Raw genomic sequence first — 23,587 nt, forward strand, 5'->3', positions numbered from 1 at the left:
CATCATTTCAGAGGAGCTGCCCAATGACTAACAGCCTACTTTCTCTTGGGCCAATTAAGTGTTATGCATGCCAGTGAAAAAACAGAAAGCTGAAATATGTTAATCAAGGCTTCCATGTCTTAATTTAAAATTTCATCAGCTACAGGACAAATCAACACATGACTCATCGAGTGAAAGGGGGAAAAAATACAGAGAGAAATGATGCATGAGGCTAATAATACAACCTGACTGTGTAAGTACAACTTTTCACCCAGCTCCTTGAACTGTAACAACCATCTTAACTGTCAGGAAACCCCAGTTCCTGGTGTTTCTCGATTGTTATTATTAGTCAAAGCGTGGGCATGCCAGTACGAACTTATGCACTGTATAATATTGTTATTAGTATCTTAAAAAAAAGGGGGCAACCGCAAGTTTCCAGTGAGGCCGATGGCTCCACGCGAGCAGACCACAGGGCTTGCCGCTGGAGACAAAACCGCCCGCCCACTCGCACACACACAAAATTACTAGTGAGGAGCAGGACGAGTGCCTAAAGAGACAAGGGTGGTTTTCAAAATAGCTTCAAGAAAATATCACAGTTATTAAAGTCATTCTTTTACAGTCAGACTCTGCCAGGCAAAAATAGATATTTGAACCGAGAGAATTGGCTGATGAAGGCTGTCAACGCCTGAGCACAGATACCTGAGGCAAAATAAGTAAAATTAAGCTTCCAAGTATTTTTTTGTATTGACAGAGAAAATAAAAGGCAATAACCTAGACACCAAAGTCAGTAGGTTGAGTGACACTACATCAGCCACCTATTAGTCACCAGTCAGGGCGTGCTCCTTGGATCACTAACCTCGTGAGACTGGGAATAAATGATTTCACCCTCCAAAGGGGAAATGATTTATAATGAATGACTTCACCGCTGTATGCATTCACTTTACACTAGATCCTGTCACATGTGAGGCGAATATCAATGAGTGTATAAAAGCAGGGTTGCTGGATGTAGAAAAAAACTGCTCTGAAAAAGGTGTTTTTCTTTCTTTGATATGCGAGCAGAGGGGTTCATATCATGAAAGCAGATGAGATAGAGATCAAAACTTAGAGCCAACAGGCAGTTCACACACAGTTACTCCATCAACATGGATGATGAAGGCTTCGAGAGAGTTATGCCGAGTTACACAGGGTTCTTGTTATTCAGCTAGAAAGAATGCAAGCAGAAGCGTGGCCATACAACATGTGCACCACAGTGGCCCCACATATTTTTGCAGTGATTTTCTAATACACACACACACACGTGCGCGCAAACACATATGCACATCCCTTTTAGTTGTGAGTCAGTCGTTCCCCCTTTTACCACAAAGAGCCAGTCTAAATTGTAGACACTGCACGCTCACACGTCATCCACATCCAGGGAGATCTATGTGGAAAAGCCAACAATGGTCCTGTTGAGTGGATCAAACCACGAGGGAGGTTTGAGGGGTTGAGTGAGATGACCCATACTAGCTACTGTCCAAGCAATGATGGATACAGAGAGGGGAGGAGTCAGTGCACAGAAGAACTCACAAAGTCTAACCAAAGGCCACAACTCATCTGAAGGTTTATCTAAGTGCGCAGCATTCAGAATATCTAGGCTTTTTTGTCCTGTTTTATGCAGAAAAAGGATTTTGCTTTCACACCAGGAAGCTGTGCTATAGTGATGATGATTTACTCCTTTAAAGAAAGGTTCAACAATTTGGGAACAGTGCTTATTCACTTTCAAGCCTGGAGTTAGAGGAGAAGATCAATACCAATCATGTCTGTAGGGTAAATATTAAGCTTGAGGCAGCCCGAGTAACTGAAATAACCTGCTCCTGCATTGGCCCGAACCTGGCATGCCTGAAGAAATAAGTCTGGCTGTGTCCAGTTGCCCAACTTGGCTGAGACTGGGGATGAATGACGCCCCAGAATCTGGCCAAATGAACTGGCCCAACTCCGGCTGCAGACACTGCCATCACTTGGCAGTTATCAAATATTACCTGGACGACATTGGTTCAAAGTCTGCATGCTGGAAGAATAAGTGGTCACATCTGGTTGCCCAACTTGGCTGAGACTCTGGATTAATGACCCCCTAGAATCAGGCCAAATAAACTGGCCCGATTCCCACTGCCGACACTGCCATCACTTGGCCAGGATACTGTTAGCTTAGCTTAGCATAAAAATGGAAGCAGGGGGAATCAGCTAGCCTGACTCGGACAAAAGGTTAAAAACAAATCTGCCTTCCAGAACCCCTTAAACTCACTGCAGTGATGCTTAGACCCTCTGATAACTAACTCTGGATCAAAATAGCAGAGCTTGGACAAAGGGACCAGGACCAGGTCAGCGGTAGTCTCTAAACCAAGCAGTTCACTTTCTTGGCTCCAGCACCTTTAACAACATTAGGATCGAGCTGCGGACACATTAGGAGTCAGCCTCTCCAATGACAGCTGAAGGTCAAACCACATTAATAGCCTCTGGTATCCTCTGTACACACAGCACGCACGTGTCCGCTGGTAAACTGGTCGCCTCCCATCTCCTCTACAATATCACACCATACGGGTGTGAGATTCAGTGACAGTGCAGTGATGTTCTGTGAGTGGCAAGTTTTAATAATCCTCTGACATGACTGTGAACCCACAAGACTGATAAAACTTTTAAAAAGCAGCATTTATGAGATCCGTTGGCATCTGCTGTAACACCGTTTGAGGAAGAAGACGTATTAATATTGCAGGACTATCCCAGGTTGCAACAAGCTGAGCAGCGACCTGCACTCTGCGTAATCCGCTTGACTTGGCATCAACCCATGGAGGAACCTGCCAGCGATAAGACTGACCTTTTTGACTTTATATAAAAGCTGTGCTCTTGTGTCATTTGCTAGGGGGAAGTTGATGGCATGTTTGATGGCAAAAAAATGTGGCAGAACTGGAAGCAACAATGATTAGAGAGACATGCTTTAGCTCCTAAGGGACATAAAATGCTGAAGAGTCAGCTTTTCTGAAAAGGTTTTTCCTTTTAATATTGGTTTATGCAAGGCTTGCTGCATAGAAAAGTCTAGACTGTCCTTTGCACCTGGCTTTACACCTGCGCCCATCAACTGTGAAAACCACCCGAGCTGTGCGCTGTGCAGCCAGGGTGGCATGGAGAGCGAGCCAGGCGGTGTGAGCAAGTTGTTCCCCCTGGGCCAGAGAGAGTGAACTCTGGGTTAAACAGCTCTTATGTAACAGCCAAGCGGAGATCGTGTCTTGGCGCTAGCAGAGTAGAGAAAAGTGAAGTTGGAAGTGTCTGGGCGATGAGGAAACCCAAACCGACCATAGTGAGAAATGGAGAACTGCTAGTCGATCTTTGGGCACCCAGAGGGTGCTATAAAAATAAGCAAGCCCACACACAGGCTATTCCACTGCAGCCTGGCCGATACACCACTTGGCTTCCCTTACATTGTGGATGTCATGCATGTTATACTATTTTGTTGCCATTTCACAGACTGCAAAAACTGATGAAACTGATAAAATGTCCCTAAAACCACTGTTCCTTTGCTCTTATCTTGACTCGCTTTACATCCTTTACCTCCTGACAGCTGAGGCCTGTCAGCCAAATAAGCCCTGACGATGATATCGACCCAGGAAACAGGTTATTTGGATACATTTACCTCTTTGGAGAAAAGGATTTTCAAGAAAGCTTTAATTGAGCGTGTTCACTGAGTGGATACCAGGATTGCCAGTGACCCAAAGCAATCAGGACCCTGCCTCTGTTTATGCTGGCCGGACGCCAAATGACTGAACCAACATGACAAGGCCCGGAGACTGAGAAGTGGAGAAAAGAGCTTATCTCAGAGATCAAACCACCGACTGTTTAAGCAGGGAGGTGGATGGACAGGGAGGGGAGTGCTAATGAGCCTGAAAATGTTCCTCAAAAAAACACGAATATAACGGCTGCCAAAGACCCTCCCCAAAGCACTACATGTCTGCCACAAAGCCCAGGAAACTAGGCAGATAAGGGCACGTCATGCCCAGCGCAGTTCAGTGAAGCGAGCTACTGAGCAAGCAAAAGAAGGGAAACATCAATATCTTGTAAGACTGCAGACTTATAGCAATTTTGTGTTGTGATGACTGATGACAGATATATTGGCGCTAAAGGTAGACTATGATAAATGGAGTGTTGGACACAGTTAGACCCATGTGTGGCCAGTGATGGATTTGATTTCTTTCCCATCTGTTCTTTATTACTTTGTGGTACTAAGATTTATAATTTATCATCTTTCAGAAGAATCATATTGTGATGGGATAATGATCGCTAGAAATTTGTCATCTAAATTAACTACAAAAAGCAAAGAGATCTGGCACAGTCATCACCACAGAGTTCAAAGACATGAACACAGCTTTGATTATTTAGCAAATGATTCTGAATATATTAGCAGAACAAGTCCCTAAGCTTCAGGTGCTGCGCAAAACACATCAGAAGGGGGTGGGCTTCCTAGCTTTCATCAAAGACAAAAAGACCTCCACCCACTCATGAGCAGGTGGGATGTGCTGGAGTAAATGTATACCCAGAACTCGCTCCATCCATCATGAGGGGCAACACAAGACACATGGCGCCTACTGAACATCCAAGCAGCGAGCACTTTGGCCTGTAAGCACCAGCTGTGTTTGCCTTCCCAATAGGGCACGGATAGTAAGTGAGACCTTATGGCTACTGGGCCGAGGTAGGGCAGATCAATCTCAATTTCTATTGTTATAAGGATTGACCTGGAAGCAGGCTTTGAGCTGAGGGGAGGGGAGGGAGGGGGATACCGAATGGGGTATTTCCATACAAACAGGGCTGTTGATCGCCTGAAGAATGTGCCAACGCGTGCTGTCTTTTGAAGAAGGTATCGGAAACCATTTTCTCATATGAATCAGGTCCAGACAATGTCCGGATCAATGGTGTCAGAAGCTTTTTCACATACTAGAAATTCTCTGATTTAGGCAAGGTGTGGCACCTGGGTAAAGTGTGCAGGAGGCAGGACACTGCAGTGACATAGCTGGTTCGTAATTTGGTCATAAACAACCAAGTCTCTTGCCATCCCTTAAGTTTATCTGCCAATTTTGGCCCCTGTCCTTACTGACAGAAGTTACGGATTTTGTCGTCTCTCCAGTTAGTCGTTTCTGTCGCCATCTTTGTGTAAATGACCCGTCTTCTTCACCCTCTGATGTCCCATGACCTGCTCTATTTACACATGGGCTCAATTGGACATTACACTGACTTTGCATAAGGGAACTGACTTGTATAATGACCAATCCAACTGATTCGGACATTTTCCTCCTCACGTACAACTTCTCCAGGTAATGTCTACATAATTTTGTTTGCAGTGGATGTGTGAAAGGGCTACACCCACCAACAGGACTCTTCATAGCAGCTGGATTGTCAAGATTATCATACGCAGATCAATACACTAACAAATAGCTTCTGTCCCCTATACTACAAGTACTCTCCGCCTCATTGGTAATTCATTTCAATAATCAAACTACTTCTTATATGTCCACAGATTGTAAATCACTTGGTCGGGTTCAAAGTGCTGAGGCAGCGCCTTTTCCAGACTGAAATATTGTATGCAGTCTGGTAAGCTTACAGGAATTACATGCACTGCTACTCAACTGCTGCCATTGGGGGCATTTTTGCTTCATGCACACCATTTGCCATATGATTTATATGACCATCAATAGGGGAATGGTAATGGCATGTCTTGCAGTTATTTCTCTGGGGTTAATGAAAGTCTCACTCACAAGTGAAGTCGTGTGGCACTGTTTAAAGAGCTCCCCCACTCGCTTCTTCACCTACATCCCAATCACCTGCACGGTAACTCTTAATCCATTACCTCGTTTGACACATTGTTAAAGCGCCCGCCGTCATTTAATCTTCATTTTCCTTTCAAACCTTACAACCCATTCTTTAGCAGGTGACCCCCAGAAGGAGTGCAATTCAATTTAGACCTATGCATCAATCTCCTCAGAGGTCCGGGGGTTGTGGCTGTAAAGAGGAGCATGAATGGGCGCATCGGTTCAAGCTGGATGAGACCACGTCGCTCTGCTGAGCTGGACAGAAGGTTCCTGTTTGTGCAGTAGAGCAGGGGATCTTGTGTTGGAGCAGATACACAAAGTGCAGCTGACTGAACAAATCCCTCAAAGTGGATGGGAGTGTGTGTGTGTCCGCCAACCCAGTAGCCACAGCAAAACAAGTTAAATTCAGAATCACTGAATTATGCAGCACAGAAGGTACAAAGCGTCTCCCTTTCTGCAGTTTTTTAGTCACAGGCTTCAGTTATTATTTTTCTCCCTACTGCCGCTACGACACAGGATGGGTAATGTCAATGTCATGCTGGTGATAGCTCTTCGACCTGTACTTGTGTGCTCCAAGAAAGGGGTCAAAGCCAGTCATGTGTCCTTTGGTTGGTGCCTCGGTGAGTGTGGGAGCAAATGAGAAGCCTCAGCCAAGATGCTGTCAACACCAGCTTCTAGTTCACCTGCTTTTTATAGCAACCACTCCAGACGCTGCTGGCCTTACACTACCAGCAAACACTTTGAAAGCCAAATATAATCTCAACCACAGAAGTAAGAAATAGAAACATACAGGCCACCATTATGCCTGCCTGACTGGACTGTCTGCACTGAAACAGAAGCCTTGAAAGGACATTGTAATCGAGGGAGGGAACATGCTGAGAAATGGACAAAAAAAGAAGGTTTCTGATTTTAACTTCAGTTTCAGATCCTTTTGACTCAAAGATGCAGCGGTCATGCAGAGTCCCTGTGGTTTTCCCCTGCAGTGCCTCTCTACCTAGAGACAGTAAGAGGCCTTCATCCCTGTGTGACAATAAGCACAGATGTTACCCGTGCCTGATAAGTCACATGCACGCCACCTTATTTGGAGAAAAATGTGTGGGGGAGAAGACATGAAACATTGGCGTTTCTCAGCCAGTGCGTTTCAGAACTGATGACAAGGGGCACTCATACACAGCAGAGAAGAGAATAAGTCCAACTTTCTAACTCAGCGAAGGCTGCTGTTCACACAGAGCATCAAAGTATCCATGACAAGAAGAGTCATTTTTCCACAACAGTCAAATTGTTCTTCTTTACATAACTCCAAAGTCACACACTGTGTATCAACTGACTTCAAAAACTGTTTTATGAGGGAAGTTCCTGTGGTGATTATGTCATCCGTTTCATGATGTTACTGAGCCCTTCCACTTAAATTAGACAAGACATGAACTGTAGAAGCCTGTGAAGCAACTCTGTGCCACCCAGAGAGAGAGTAGCATTACATTTCTTTTTTGTCACTGGTAAACAACTGTGACAACTGACGGCGCTGCCAGCTGAAAGCCATAACTCCTAACTCGTTCGACAAAAGGAAAAAGTGAACACGCAAAAACTATTATGTTTTCCATTAAAATGAAATTACGGGCCACACTCGATCAGTATCACTCTGGTTCAAGACCCCGTCCCAACCCTGGGGAGAAACAGGATAGTAAAAACATAATGTTCCCTGTGGCTGAGGATTTCTTTGCCGCAAAAATGTGAAGTGCAAAAAGGCAGAAACATGCAATGTGGTGCCACGGCTTCTGACCCGGCGATTTCCTTACTGGCCTCCAAAAATATATAAATAAAATAAATAACAGACTGCACACATGAGAACAACAGCAATTATGTAAGTAAATTTCTGTAGAGTCCATTAAACAGACGAGGGGGCTGAAATATAAACCAATCACACAGTGTGTTTCCCCTCCAGAAAAATAAACCAAAGACATTCTTTTCCCTTGTGCTCATAATGGGCCGAGCCTAATTCCTGGATAGAAATGAGCCAAGTAAATGATTAGTAACCATTTACAGTGCATCCACTCGTCTAATTCATCATTCAATAATCATTAACCCCATTAATTACCTATAAACATCACGTTTCCTCAACAGACAGATCAATAACCGGGCCAGACGGCGAGTCAAACATTAGCCTGTGTTTTTATTATTACAACCCTCCTCAGCGGCGTGCAAAGGTAGCAACCTAGCAGGACAAAGTGACACGGTCCCGCGTGGGTTTCCATGACAGAGGGCCCAATATGCCAAAAGGCATGTCCTCCTGTTCCTTAAGTATGTTTTCACAGGGCGGGCCCTTAACTCCAGGGGTCCAGGGGGGCCCTTTTGTTGCCTCTGTATGTGCCCTTCCACCCCAGCACACGGCCAAACAACAATACAAGCAGGGCTAAATCACATCCAAACACAACGGCGGAACACACTCTGGCATTTAGTGGAATGACTCCCAATCTTTCAGTTCATAAATCAGAGGGAAGAATGAGAGGCAATAAGCAGACACTGATACTGCTGTGGGCTACATGCTCAACATCTACACACTGTGTGATCTATTGTGTCAGAGGAATGACACCTAAATACCGTTGGTTTGGAGGTGTAATTCATTTCCCATGCTGAGGATTCTGATAGGATGCATTTAATTTAATTCATCATACCAAACTATGTTGTAGACCATAAAATACCTTATAATGGATACTGCATATAAGGAGAGCGAAAATCAGCACACACACTTGCAGTTTTACTATCTGAGGGTCATAAATGTAAAGACAGTGGTCATTTCTTCTCTAGAACAATACACACACATGCATATCTAGGCTGAGCAGTACTTTGCAGTGACCAACAATGTACTCTTACAATAAACCGCCTTTCACCATGAGTCAATTGTTTTAACAGGTAAATGATTTCAGTCACAGCTGCTGCAGCGGATTTACTACTCACACCAACCAATGAGAAGTCGCCGGTTAAATGAGCGAACACAAACATCCCCAAACTTTTACCCTAACTTTGTGCGCCTACCCTGCGTAAAGATGAGTTTAGGTGTTGGAGCGGACAAAGCGCTCCCACAGAGGAATGAGCGGAGTCATTTAAAGCCAACGTGACTGTAAAGTTCGCCTGCAACTCACCGGCTAATGTCTCCTCTGATAAGACATACTTCTCCCGGTGTCCACGTGCTTCCCTCCTCGCGACCGCTGAATGTAACGTTGTTGCATTTAAGAGAAACATAAAAATCGGATTTTCGTGTAGCGTACTTCCACGAGTCCTCTGTTTCCAGAGCAAATGTTCCTGGGACAGAGCGCCAAGAGACTGCGGACTCCTCCCAGACAATGTGGGGTTAAACTCCTCCTTCCCCGGGCTGTGGGAGGGAGGGTGGCCGTGTGTTCCTCGGTACAACGTGGAGCACCGGGGGATTCATGAAAAGTAATGGGCCTATAAGATATAACACGGTAAATCAGGGGTTTCCAAACGGTGGTTCGTGGTCCTTTAGAGGTCCCTTGGCAATATGAAATAAAGTTTAACTCCATGACTGTTAAATTAAAGGGGCACTCCACCGGTTTTACACCTAAAGTTCAGTTTATTCATCATCTACTCATCAAGTGAAAACAGCTGTAGGCTTTAATATCATCTGTGACTCTGAGGGAGTTTCTCCAAGGTTGTTAAAGTAACCCTGATGATGTCATTAAGGCTATCTCTGCTTGGGGTTGTGACTTAACAATAGAAAGCATGTTTTTACTAACTGGAGGTGTAGGGCCATTGTGAGCATTCATTCTTGTGCGGTGGTGTGTCTGTGTTACTGTGTCACACCCAAAACACACATTAAACATGTGACATAGCGACAGTTTCAAACACAAGTACACAAATCTGCTTCACTATAACTCGCAGCATTCACAGACAAAGCACTTGTCTTTATCTGGACACATTTTCCCACCAAATACAACATGCTAATGTTATTAGCATGTGCTTATGGCATTTTACATTGTATAAGTTAGCCTGGTGGCTAGCGGACATTTCCTCAACTCAACTCCTATGAAGCCAGGGACAACAGCAACATTTAACAAAATTCGGCTCCTTACAGCTCACACGGTTTACTGACAAAACAACTACTAAACTACTAAACACGTTTTCCAAACAAATACAACATGCTAACGTTACTAGCGCCAGTCTGTGGCATTTTACATTGTCTAAATTAGCCTAGTGACTAGCAGAGATTTCCTCTGCTCATATGAAGCCAGGATAAATCACACAAGACTTAAAATGCTATTTTATGGAGGCTTTATTGTCTTCACCTTTATTGTTTCTTATCTGTGAAATAAAAGTAAGGAGGTCTGCATCACCGTGTTTCTGGGGATGTGCATGTCAAGCTACGGTGTAGGATACGGTGTAGGCTTTACATCAACGTAGAGCCTCTGTCATAGGTATGGCGTTGATTCGACACAGAAGTATAAATCCCACTTTAGTCCTATAACCCGGAAATGAGTTAGCATTTTTTTGCACTTCCAGTTCCCTCGTCTTGAATTCAGTGAGTTGTTTTGAATGGGTTTTTGGTTAGATGCCTGAAATGAGGTCTGTGGTCAACACAAGCCTAAGTGATTTTCACATTTTGCTCTACAATATTTAATATGTCAATAAGTACCCCATTCATATTTTTTTTAAATTTACTTTATGTGCAGTTGCTAACATGTGGCCAAATGAGACTACAATGGTTGTCGCAGAACTCGTTTTTACAATCTTGCTGAGGTGGAAATGTTGATGTCATGCAACCACAGTATAGTTCTTTTATAGACTAATGTTAGCTGGCGATTGCATTTCTGTTTCAAAAATCATAAAAGCGTTACCTCACCGAACAAAAAGTGTTCACACATATTTTTCTGTGTGTGTATGGTATCCTCGTAGATATGGGCAGATAACAAATTTGCACACGCAGAATATCTAAGTGTAATTTTTTTTAAAAATACGGTTTTACTATTGTACCCACATACATGCATATAATTCAGGGTTTTTTTGGTTTACTTAGGACAGACTGTAGTATAAGAGTCTACTTGGCAGCCCTTGACCTAAAACGTTTCCTGCCCTAAGGTTCTCAGCCAGCTGTTTTGCTGGGTAAGTTGAACAATGTGAGCATATTTTGCATGACACTGAAGACTGTCTGTCACATGGACGAATGAACTGATAAGCAGTGTGATAGAAAACAGGTTTGGTCTCCTCAGACAATCAAACAGCCTGCCAGTAAAGAGAATGGTCATTGTTATTCTTGGACTTCGCATTAAAGTATTCATCCCTGCCTTTTATTTTCTCTCTATCATACTCAGTCATGCACATCCAAATGCCTCCACTCCCTGATAACACAGTTGTGATGACCAGGCCTTCTTCCCTGCAATCTCCCTGGCAATGCTGGTAAACTGCAATCTGGCCTTAGTGTTTCGTAATGTGGCTCTTTTGCCAGGCGTGTCAGCCAGGCCAGACCCATCTAATCTGCATATCAGAGTCTTTACAGCTGCTACAGTGGGGTTCAAATGGAGATGCCTATCTCTCTGCTGCCCATTGTAGCTGCAGATACTGTAATGCTCTGCTCCTTTCACCACAGATCAATCTAGATCTGTCTACACACGATGCAGCCTCTCATCCCTTTTACTTGTATTGAGCCACAGGGTATTCAGCGCCAGTTATTCAAAATCAACATATCTTAATATGCATCTTCAGGAGCGTCAAATGATTATGCAGACAAATGAGGTTGAGAGAGAACATGAATCATTACAAGTAGGGATGTTGGCACTCTCCATTTGCACTGGGAAGTCAGAATATCCGAGTTCCCGGTTGGAAATTTCAACTGGATCGCCTCCTGTAGTGAGATTTCTGACTCGGAAAGTCAGAGAAATGCTGCAAGTTGGAAGTCCCAACTTCTGGTCTAAATCTGCTTGGTAAAACATGGATGCCCAAAGCAAACTGTTCAAGCATCTACAGAGGACCTACATCAATCAACACAGCGCCATTAGCGAAGAGAAATGGTGTATAAAATAAGTCAGCTGTGTTTGTCTTTGCTCAATGAAACTTACGAAATCTCAAAACTGCGTAAAGGGGTCTCACGCCTAATAGTACAAACCACCACAGCCAATAGCATAAAATGTTGTGTGCACTGGTTTTATGTGAATGGAGACAGAAACGGAGATATGCAGGCTCTCATCAACTAAACAGAAATGGAATGGCAGCTACAACATTGTTACAACACGTTTCACAACACAAATACTGCATAAAACCCAACATAAAGTAAAATAAATCATGAAAATATCACTCTGCTATGTTCACTGTGTGCACCGCCATGTTGCTATGACGTCAGGCACGTTTATGCCAATGATCTCAGACAAATGAATCTTGCCTGGGTTTCTGACTTGGAATTTGCACTTGAATGGCTGTTCCATTGTACTTTTCTGTGTCCAAGGTAATTTTCTATTGAGTTCCGAGTACAATGGATTGCAGCAGAATCTCACTCACCCCAATCTCACAATCCAAGATGGCTGCTCGGTGCATCAACAGTAGTGAAAGCTGTAGTATTACACTGTTTATGAGCATTTCTGTCTTTTTTGTGCTGCTTGATTATCAACTGGTATTACTAACAGTGGCTAACCTGGCTAGAACTGGTATTTCTGACAATATCTTAGTTTTCCGACTTGTTCTGGAACTCGGGTGTGACATTATTTCCACCTCCAACATTTGACTTCTGAAGTAGACAGAACACAGCATGTGCTGAAGCTGAAATGTTGGTTCGTGACCGATTGAAACATTGATGTAACCCAAGATCTTTTTTTTATTCGTCTAGAAGAACCATTATGTTTGATCACTGCAATAATCCACAGGGCAAACTGGGTGTTACCAATGCCGTGCTACAGATCCCCAACCAGTGTATTGTGTTGCTCAGTGCAGCATTCTGCATGTATTCTGGCCACATAGAAGCTACTCTGTGTCGTCTGGCAGCTTTCAGGAGCTCTGGTCACTCCGCATCTCATTAAACATAATTGGCTCTGACAGACATCCTGCCACCTATCATCCCTTTCTGTCTGTCTGTCTGTTGTCTCGACCCTGAACTCGCCTTTCCAGTGAGCTCACAGAAGAACTGCTAGAGGAGCAGTGAAGGCTGAAATATTACTATTGCCACTTGATTGCTCTAAAACACAACAGGGAGCAGAAAAGCAGTGAGCTCAGCCAGCATTTTCTCTTTTTTTTTCTGCTGACGCAAAACAAATATTCTACCAATAGGCAGACAGGTATGAACTCACACACATGCACTCATGCTTATCAACACCTCAGCACCTTCTCCTTCCTTTTAAATGAGGCTCCTCAACACCCCCAGTGCAGCCATCCTGTCACCACTTTGTCCTGCCATTATGGCCACTCTAATAGGGTCATCATAGTATGTGTATGTGAGTGTGTGTTACTGTATGTGAGAGTAGGAGAGGGGGGCGGCAGATCCCCTGCTAAGTGATTCTCTCACCCTCCTCGCTGCTGCCTATTGTACCGATGTGACATTATTACCACTGTATGAGGGCCGGCCTGTTCTGCATTCACACCTTATCACCATGCTCATTTGTCATGTAGGCTTTAATGACTCGCTGTGGCTGGGAGAAAATTGTCTTGTACAGTTGTTTCAAAGGCTGGCAGGCTGGTGTGGGAGGAGCTCTGCGGCTGGCTGGAGAGGAAGATGGTTTTTGTGTGAGGCGGCATCCAGGAACATAAGGAAAGGAGTCGTCATAAGGTGTGAGACGGAGGGAGGGCTATAATCAGACACTCTCCCGCCACACCCTCAAACAACTCCTTACTTGTTTCCGTATACAACATTAAAGCACCCCACAGACACAAAGAGGTGACCGCAGCAGCTCACACAATAGACAAAGGAAATCTAAGACAGGGGGCACAAGTGGAGATAAGGTATGAAAAAGTCAGGACATTTTTGGAAAGGCTTTTAATTGAACATGACAGATCTGATCCAAGTGATAGCTCGCACACTCCTGAGGGCCTAACTAATGAGAAATCAATGACGACAACGAGTGAACTGTGTGTCACAGCAGCCATCCTCTCACGCCAGTGTTATTGGGGTCTTTAAAGGACAGACGGAGCACTTAGAGCCCCTGATTTACCTTCCTGTTCATGTGATTCCATTAGTATTAGATAAATTCCGCAGACTTTCATTGTAACTCTGAAAAAAAAGAGTCTACCACAATGGCCTATTGAACTGTAGACCCGTGAAAATGACTCAGCAGAAACATCAGTCACGGTTTTACTTTCTGCAGAAATAAATCTAGCAGTAGGAGTTATAGATGACGGCTGATGGAGCAGGTAGATGCTTGACAGAGCCGCCTATGCCTGCTATCAGAGGATACATAAACCTGTATGGACGTATTGGAGAGGAAAACCACATATGTAATGGATTTGTCCTCACACGTTGCATCTCCTGTCTGTCTGACTGCCTGACTGCCACATGGATATGTCATTACTGAGGAGAGGGACAGCAGGGAGGGGGGCTGGGTGTGTCTGAGCTGTTGATTATTTGAGCTCTAGGTGAAGAAAGTGTCACAAGGGTGTGACAGAGTGAGGAGTTGAATTAGGTTTTTGTGTGCCTGCGTATGGAGAAGAGATTGAAACAGCCATTTGATGAATGGGAGGATGGGACTGTAAAACGAAGATAGAGCTAGAAAAAATAAGGACGTGAGGCTGCACCTGTGGAAAATAAATTCAGGTTTGGGTAAATAAAAGACCATATTTGCACCTGAGGCCACTGTGTCTGCAAGAATTGGATTGTGCGGGACTGTTTATAGAATCACAAGAAGGTAATGAAAGCAATACACAGATGGAAAGGAAGACCAAAATGGTTTCTAAATGGTGCAGCATCCATTAAAACAAAATGCACTCAACAAAAATACTCCATACAGCAGTGGTTCCTATCCTAGGGGTCAGGAACCCCCTGAAGGCTCACAAGGAAAATCTGAGGGACAAGGCAACAATCAACCAGATTACAAGGCAGAAACGCTTCCAAGCTACACAATACTTAGAATTTTTGCTCATATTTTCCATTAATCTTTGTTTTTTTGTTATGCCTAAAAATGAGATGTGACGATAAAACACTCTTTGGTTGAACTGGTTGCAACACAAAGACAAGGGGTCATTGTTTAAAAGGGGAACTATGCCCATTTTCAAAATTCATGGATGTCGTTCCTATGGTCTAAGACAGTCAAAAACATATCAATAATCATGAAATACTCCTTATCAAATCCAAAATCTAGAGTGCTAAAGCTCAAATTTAGACAATGACTTGTGGAAAAATGTCCCAGGTGACACCAGCCCCTTTTACACTGCCTCTTCAAGGCAGGAGCTTCATGGCGATGTGTTGCTTTACTGTTCTGAACAAAAAGTACAATTGTGGAATGGGGAGATAGAGTTGTCTCGCCTTAAAGTGCCAAAATAATGTCTGTATAAACGAGACTGTCAGCGGGGCAGGACTATGGGCAAGATAGGTGTGACGTTTTGACACCACAATATGTATGCAACCCACCTCCTTAACCTTTGAGCAGAGGACAAGATCAGCCACCATTTAACAGGGACAATAAATAATTGTTATATCTTAGGACTGCTGTGAAACTGCGTTTACTTTGCGCAACCAAAAAGTTGATCTTGGGTGCGTCAGTACAATGGACAACCAAGAAGGGGCGGCAGAGAAGATACAGCCATTAAAAAGTTCACATGCTGAGATCAATGCAAAAAATGTCAATTTATTTAGGACATCCGTGCAAAAAAGAAAAGTTTAGTATTCTGCCATGTTACAGTTGGATTGTTTAAGGGTACAGGCAGTGGTTCTATTCCAATTCATTTAGCTATTTCTGGATAAATGTGGGTTTATACACCTTCACTGCTTGTCTTTTTTCATACTTTATGCAGTACATGAAACAGAATGGGTATTTATTTTGGAAAAAACTGTGTCATTTGGTGTGCAAACCATCACATCAGTTTTACTGTATGTTCACAGTATATTCAGTTTATGGTATAACCCAATGCTTGCTCGCTCAGATAAGCTTTGTGGATACATACGAGCATCTGTTGTGTGTAATAGGGAAATCTGTTCTATAGTTTTACCAGATCCCTCAAGGCTCCAAAGGCTACACAGAGAAAACTCAGCGAACACCCGTCTTTTCCTCATCCCTTAAGCTCCTACGTCTTATCTGCACTGAATTTCTACCTTTTACCAATTCCTCTCAGGCGATATTTCCTGGATTTTCTCTCTGGCTATTGCGGTGAGAGACTCTCCAGTGACTGACAAGAAAATTGCTTATCCTAAAAAAACATGTTTGCCTTCCCATCAGGCCGTGTCAAGTCTGGCACATGGTAGCACCGCACCATGTCCAAAGATGGAAAACAAAAATATGACTGATGGACTGAAGTTGGAGAGCTCACCGTGCGGTCAGCATGACATCAGACCTCGATCTAAAAATGCACCCAAGAAAACACAGGAGTGCCCATTTTTACATCTTCTTCAACGGAATGTAGGGCAGCATTGACAGTGACAAAGTTGAGTGTATGTAAGTAGCCAAATACGTCCCACAAGAGAGAGGAAAGGATATAAATGATTGAGAGACTGTGGGGAGATTACTTTATGAAAGAAAGATCAGGACTGGACAAGCCTTGTCTTTTATAGACTCACAGAAAGAGAATAAGGAAGCAGTCTGTAGCTGTGGGCTGGCGTGACAATTTAAGCTGCTTCAAATCTCTTCACTCCTGGTCGAATGACTGCAACCGCAGCCTCGCAGCCAGAGGCCAGCGGAGGGGAATCCAGAGCAAACACAGGGACACTTGATTGAGTTATCGTAAACTCAAATTGAGGCGAATGAGAATAACATATTACAAGGCAACAGATGCACATTGAGAATCAAAAGCTCTATTCAGTAAAAATGGCAAAGGCTGATTCCAATGAGCCAAATGCAATCATTCACTCTGAAGTGTAATGTGATTTGTATTGGGCTGTGTGGAGCTAAATTCTGCTCATTCTAATTTAATAAGGGGAACAGACAAACTACAAACAAGCTATCCAATTCAACACAAACAACTCGAAGGAGAAGGTGAAGGCCGGGTAAGGCAAACGTGTTAACTACATTTTTTAATTGCAACATACAGCCACACAATACCTTTGTCACCTATTTATGATCGTGATATTTCTGGCCTTCATTGCTCCCGAGCATAACATTGAAGGTGTTAGAAACAAATGAGCTCTTATTTCTCCATTAGGACTGCAAGTGTCCCTCCACCAATCCACTAAGGTAACGTTCCCACATTCATTACTTCCTTGCTCCCCACTGAGAAACACTTTCACACCCATGTGAAGGGAGCAGAGTACAAGCCTGTTAAAATTACCTTGTTAAAATCTGCTCATTTCACTTTCTTAATTAGAAACACTCACGCTGCTCTGGGTCTTTCCCACAAAATCATCACCTACCAGTGCGACGCAGAGAAACAGAAAGCACCAAACCCAAAGTGGGGCAGTTGTCTGTCTGGCTACTTGGGTTTTAAACAAAGAAGGAAATGAGTGACCTGGAGCTTAAATTGGAAAGCTGATACTTTCCCCCCCAAACTGTCTGGACTGGTTTGTTTACAGGCTCTGCGGAGGCATGCATGGCAACCAACTGTTTGTGTGCTGGTAAGCTTACATTTCAAAGTTTGTGTCTGTGTTTTAAGCTCATGAACAGTTTTTAATGTCTTTCTTGGGGATAAACATCAGTTATTATGGCGGGTCTGTCAAGCTTTTGATTTCTCAATGTTGTAAGAACGATACTCAACATAGTTTGGGAGGTGGTGTCTTTTTTTTAGCCCTTTAAAAAAAAAAGTACAAGGAAAAGATTATAGTGTGTTTAACTGCTCTAACGTAAGCCACAAATGTTAGCATTGTCCGGCTAACTAGCTTGCATTATTTTGAAGGCCAAGGAGGACATCATTAGCTAACTACATTAGTCTATGGGGTCGTAGGGTCATGACTAGTTCACCTACTTTGTTGTACACTGTATGGAAGCCAGTTCAAGAAAGCAAGCAACATTAACGCTAACATTAGCATCTCTGTCCTGCATTTAATTGGATTTTGGGAAGTTTACACATCAGCAAACCCAGGCAGCATTACCTGAGTTAGCATTACATTTGCCAAACACTAAAAGCCTTGTATTTTTAATGTTAAAACTAAAGCACTGCACCAAGTGTTTCTATTTACCCTGCAATACAAGAAAAGTGCTGTTTCTGGAGGAACAAGCCCTCAGGAACAGCGCCGAGCTTTGAAGCCAATTTTGCAAAGTGGACACCGTGGAATTACAACCTCTGGGTCCGTCATGTGCTGCCACGGGGCCTAAAAGACTTTTTTATCTTAGACTTACATTGTCAAAGAGATGTCTGTAAATCAGCAGATACAGTTTTTTAGCATCACATCCCTGTGAAATGATACGTATCACTAATTGTAATTTGAACCATTTGGTCGGATGACATTTCGGAAGTCTAGAGGAGCTGCAAGACTAAATTATTTTTATCCCCAATTCCGTTCAAGTCATTACGCTTGCTCTATGGGCCCTACAACGTGGAAGATCTGGGTCATTTCATTCTGTGGAAATTGAGCTTTTTTGGCTTCATATGCCACTAGGGAATGAACAGTGCCCTTTCCCCAAAACTGTATCCAGATCTCTTTATACATCTATGATGAGGATGCTAACTTTTTTACCAGGGACCCTTCTACAGGGTTCTCATTTCAAAAAATAGTCATCCAGAGGCAGTGGCAGTTTTAGCCAGCAAATGTAGCTAAAATTAGCATAATTATTGGCTAGCTACAGCTGATTAAATCCTCCAGCATCAGTTGCCATTTCAGCCTGTAAAATATTATATGGTAATGCCAGTGTTATAACTGTAAACTGTATAGCCTATGTAGGCTATGTGTGAGAACAGAAATGTTGACAGATGTAGCAACAGTTTCTCGCTGATGTCAACTTCCTGATAGCAACTGCAGACCTCTGAGAAAACTGTGACCACACTGTAAAAACCATGCATCAAGAAAATATTATAGGATGGAAACCTTACATGTCACTGGAGCTTTATGTTAGGCTCAGTAGGCATTGAGTGACGGCGAGATTAATATTTAGGTCCATTTCAAAAGGCGTGTTTCTTGTTTTCACGTGGGAGAGCTGTGAACAAAAGAAAAGCACTCAACACGTTTCCATTTTGCAGCAGCAGGTCTCCCATGGTGTTTGTTTTCTACAGCGGCCCTTTGTGTGTGTGTGTGTGTGTGTGTGTGTGTGTGTGTGTGTGTTTACCTATTAGCCTATTTAGCTAATAATAGCTAATGGATGTGCAATGTGAGACTTTTCATTTGGGCTGTGAAATCGGATTAGTTCTCCTGTGTGCTGTACTGTGATGTGTACGTGTACGTGTACGTGTATGTGTGTGTGTGTGTGTGTGTGTGTGTTTGATTTGTGTGTATAAAGGTAACTCTTTCATGGAAAGGGCAGAGCATCCTATTCAGAATACAACTGGGAGGGTGGGAGGGAGCGTGTGTTTGCATGAACAGGTAGTGCACAAAATAAGTGAAACACCAAACAGTATAGGATATGAAGTATGTCATTGCCCTTCAAGAGCTTCTTGTGCTGCTGTTGTACAAATCCTCAAACTGTGGGTAACAGGATATGGGAGCTTTTTATAAGAGGGAAAGGCTCCAGGTCTTTCAATCCTAAACAGGTTTAATGTTGTTTAGGTCTGGTGATTTGACAGGTCATAGGAGGCATCTGAGTGCACACTGATGTTCCCAATGTGAGCAACTCCCTGAACCCGAGGGGCCCTGAAAGCACCAGGCTGACTGTCAAATAGTTTGTGCTAAAAATAACTTGTTTTAAGATCTGTTATGTTATTTAATCAGGGTACCTAACAGTAAATATTTTGACCCCAGGCAGGTTAATCCAGCCACGTTCATAGGAGATGAGCAACATTATTTTTCCTGTTAGGGCTCCAGGTTTGGCTCATATTTGTCCCGAGCTAATAACCCTCTAATTATGCTCTAGCACAAATTTACATTTTTTATCAATTGATTTATTCCTGTTGATGAAGTTTGACTTGTGTCATTGGATCTTTTTTGGCACTGCAGCCAGTTCAGCAGTTTAACTGAAGGTTAATGTACCAGTCAAGTTCCGTGTCAATAGGACTCCAGTGCTCCATGTTAACAATTAAAGTGAAAATATACTTTTTTTTTTGCTTTTACTTCTCACTATGAAGTAAATGTTGATTGCACAATGCACTGGCTATAGAATAATGTCACCATCTGTGTTTAGATTAGTTCCCTATAAGTCTCGTTTTCATTATGCAATTCTGCCTGCTAAAGGGTATGATCTTAATTTACAGCACAGAGGAAGTACATCAAGCATTGCACAACCCAAACAGAAAGAGAATAACACTTCTGTTTTCCCAGTAGCTATCAGTGGCTAACCCCAGATATAACTGTAAACTAGTTAACTCTTAGCGAAATGCTGAGTTAATTTAAGTTCCCTCTGATGAGCAGTGAGAAGTGTATCTAGGGCTTTAATTGTGAAAAGGAAGAATTGAAAGAGTGAAGCTGTAATGTGCTGCTGTTAACCATGTGGGAAGCACTAAAAAAAAATAGACTGACGCCTTGGTTCACACTTGTGATTTTTTTGTGATCCTGTGATTTTTGTTACTTTCGTGAGTACAAGCACAACTCACAATGCTTCGCTACAGTATCAGTGTACGTTTTTTATGGTAACTATCCCCAGTAGCAGAAATGGCAGACGATTGAACAACCGAAAAAACGGTGGAACTGTGGTAGTTGCTAGGCAATCTGTGCAATAATACTACTTGGAAAGGCTTGTGGGGAAAAGTTGAAAAGTCTTCTGTTTCCACTTTACATGGATTACATGGTGTTATGTAATATTCAATTGAATATTACATATTCAATATTACAACAAAAGCCATTTTAACAGTAAAAACAAGAATTTTGTAACAGCGTTGACTCTAAATGGAAATATTTTAAAATTCAGTGCAGACAAGTCGAGAGACAAGTCTGGTAGTTTTGCATAGATGCAAAAAATGTACCTTTTGAAAGTTTATCTTTGACCTGTTTGAAGTGAACAGCAGATGAGTGCAGCTCCAAATATAAGCGGTGGCCACATCAGATATATTAGGCTAATATTAAACTTTAAAAATGTACAAATCCACATCCCATATAATACAAACCACAAAGCATTCATTAAAAAGTAATTGTCAGGCCTCTTTTACAGCTGACACACACCACTAATTGGTACATTGGTTACTTTGCCTGTGTAGCTGCCCTTGTAATTATAACGATGATGAAAGCTATTTGTCTCATATGAAAGGTTTCTGTTATTTTGTCCGACTCCTGTGTTTATGTATATGTATACCTGCTCACCGACTGCATGGCAACTAAACTATAATAAGATCCAAGTTGTGATAAGGTGGAATATCCTTTAACTGGTACATGTTTTCTATCACTTTACTCCCCATCCCAGCCCAGAGTGGTCTTGTCTGACTGGGATCATCTTCCCAACACAGTAACTCTTACACTGGAGAAGAGTGCCTGATTCATGTTTCTCATTTTCTCCCTGGTGTCCCATGTGACACTCGGGGAGGGGGGATAAGATGGGGGAGAAAGAGAGAAGTTGGCAGACTGTCTGCTTACTTATTAGCTACGACTTCCTCCTTCGCCCGTCAAACATTCTGCACCAACCCCCCGACCCTCCTCTGATTTCCCTACCACAGTCATTATTGGCTCCTGTTCTGAACTTAGCTTCTATTTCAAGTTTTGTTTGAATATCACTTCCTGATTCTGCCTAATTTGAATTCTCTGACTCAAACCAAACACAAACAGCTTCAAAAGGGAGCATGTGTTGGAGGGAAGTTGTACTGAATCATTTTGTACAGGCAGTGCACTTTTTGTGTCTATTGTTTGACATCAGTGCACGCTGCAGACTCACTCATGTTTTCCTGATCATTACTTCTGGCGTTCTCTTTCTCGTTAGCAAACACTGTGCTGAAAAAGCGACATTACCCAAAGTAAGAAGACTTGACATGTTAGCAGCAAAAAGCTGTTTGTGTTTTATTTTTAATACAGAGTCAATACAGTGCCATTAAAACACAATTATGTATATATATTCAGGCAGCCCGACTCCCTCAAATGCAAACACACATTTAGAAGGAAACTAAAAACAGAGAAAATAGTCCCTAACAGTCATGGGACAATGGGCACAGATATGTAAAGGGCCCCACCACCTCTTCTTAATAGGAGCTAGGAGCTTTTTTGTATTTTGCATCCCTTTGTGATTTTTTTTGGTGTATTTTTGGTCATTTTGTATCTCTTCAAAGTCATTTTGTGTCTTTTCTTTGTGGTTGTGGTTGTGTGGTTTGCCCCTTTTTGTTGTAAATTTGTGTCTCTTTGCCATTCCCTTGCATATATTTGTGGTCATGTTGCATCTCCTGGTGGTCGGTACATGTTAATTTGAGTGATATTTTGTAGTTCAGGGCCTCTGACACTTTGGGCATACCTGCAACAACACTTAGATTTTTCTTTACAGCTACTGAAACCTCTTTGTTGTTCCTTTGAGACTTTTACGCACAACATATAAAATGTAAAAGTGTTATGAGTAGTTCAAGAAAGACACATGACACGACATTTTTGTTCATTCTGACAGTCACTATGTCAAATAAGGCGATTGTGGAGTCATAAAATCGTGCCGTGAGTTGGCCAACAGACATGACAGACTACACAATGGTCCATGACCAATCATTCCTGGTTGTCTATCACGACGTGTGCGATGTCATCGGGTTATTCTTGACATATTTTTGTTGTAATTACTATTACTTCAGTCACTGTGGCTGTTCATGTGCCAGCCGAAAAGTTATTGTAGTAATATAAAAAGTGCCACCAGTTGACAGGAGCTACGTTTGAAGTACCGCCTGCGAATTATACAAGTCACTGAATCCTCCACAACAAGTTCCTGCAAATGTTTCACAATAAAAGCCTGTTTAGAATATGAAGGGATTCTCTCAACTGAAATTATAATGAGCTTTTAATTTTAAACAGATACAGGAAGTGTTAAGAAATATACAGATGGAATAATAAATACCGGCCCGTTTATAATGTAGTCTGTTTCACGTGAAGCTGGTACCCTCTGCAGTTGTGGCAAGTAAAAGCCCCGCCGGTGGCTTAATGGCAGTACTCACCGGGTTTAGCTTAAGTGTTTCTGCTGTTTCATGCTATCATTTTTCCCTTTCTACTGTGTCATGGTAACATCCATCCAACATCCCAAATCAAACATTCTAGATTTTCTGTTGGGACGTCGTCCCAGGCGTGGCATCAGTTGTCGTCTGCTATGACACACTACGCGAGATAAAACGATGGATTATTGCGCACAACACTCATTGTCATTCACAATACGAGCCGACACCGTATGTCACTGCGTCGGGCTATAATTGGGCTGATACCATGTAGTATAAACACGGCATAACTGGTGATTTCCTTCTAAAAGGATGAATTCATTTAAGGTGATTTGCCTGTAGTTTGAAGGGTAATTTACTGCTCTCTATAGACATGATGAAAATTAAGCCAAAAAATAACCTTCATGCTCTTTTTTAAACTGACTTTTTAGTTGGTTTCATGAACTAGGCTCCGATTGATAGGGTTAATTTACCAGGGAATCTGACCAGACTGCGACACAGTTCACTGAGAAGTAAAA

General features: G+C 42.7%; 1 protein-coding gene across 3 annotated transcripts in view; it reads right to left on the reverse strand.

Moving 5' to 3' along the window:
- Window positions 1–23,587, reverse strand: part of tiam2a (TIAM Rac1 associated GEF 2a) — a 106,661-nt gene that overhangs the window by 70,621 nt on the left and 12,453 nt on the right. For 2 of the 3 annotated variants that reach the window (XM_050062729.1, XM_050062726.1), the window contains exon 1: window positions 8,951–9,128. The exons of the other annotated variant lie outside the window; for it this stretch is intronic. The gene's annotated coding sequence lies outside the window, so the exon portion shown is untranslated. Of the gene's footprint in view, window positions 1–8,950; window positions 9,129–23,587 lie in introns of those variants that run through there. 3 annotated transcript variants of the gene reach the window in all.

The sequence above is a fragment of the Epinephelus moara genome, chromosome 14 (genome assembly GCF_006386435.1).
Source record: "Epinephelus moara isolate mb chromosome 14, YSFRI_EMoa_1.0, whole genome shotgun sequence".
Lineage (NCBI taxonomy): Eukaryota > Metazoa > Chordata > Actinopteri > Perciformes > Serranidae > Epinephelus > Epinephelus moara.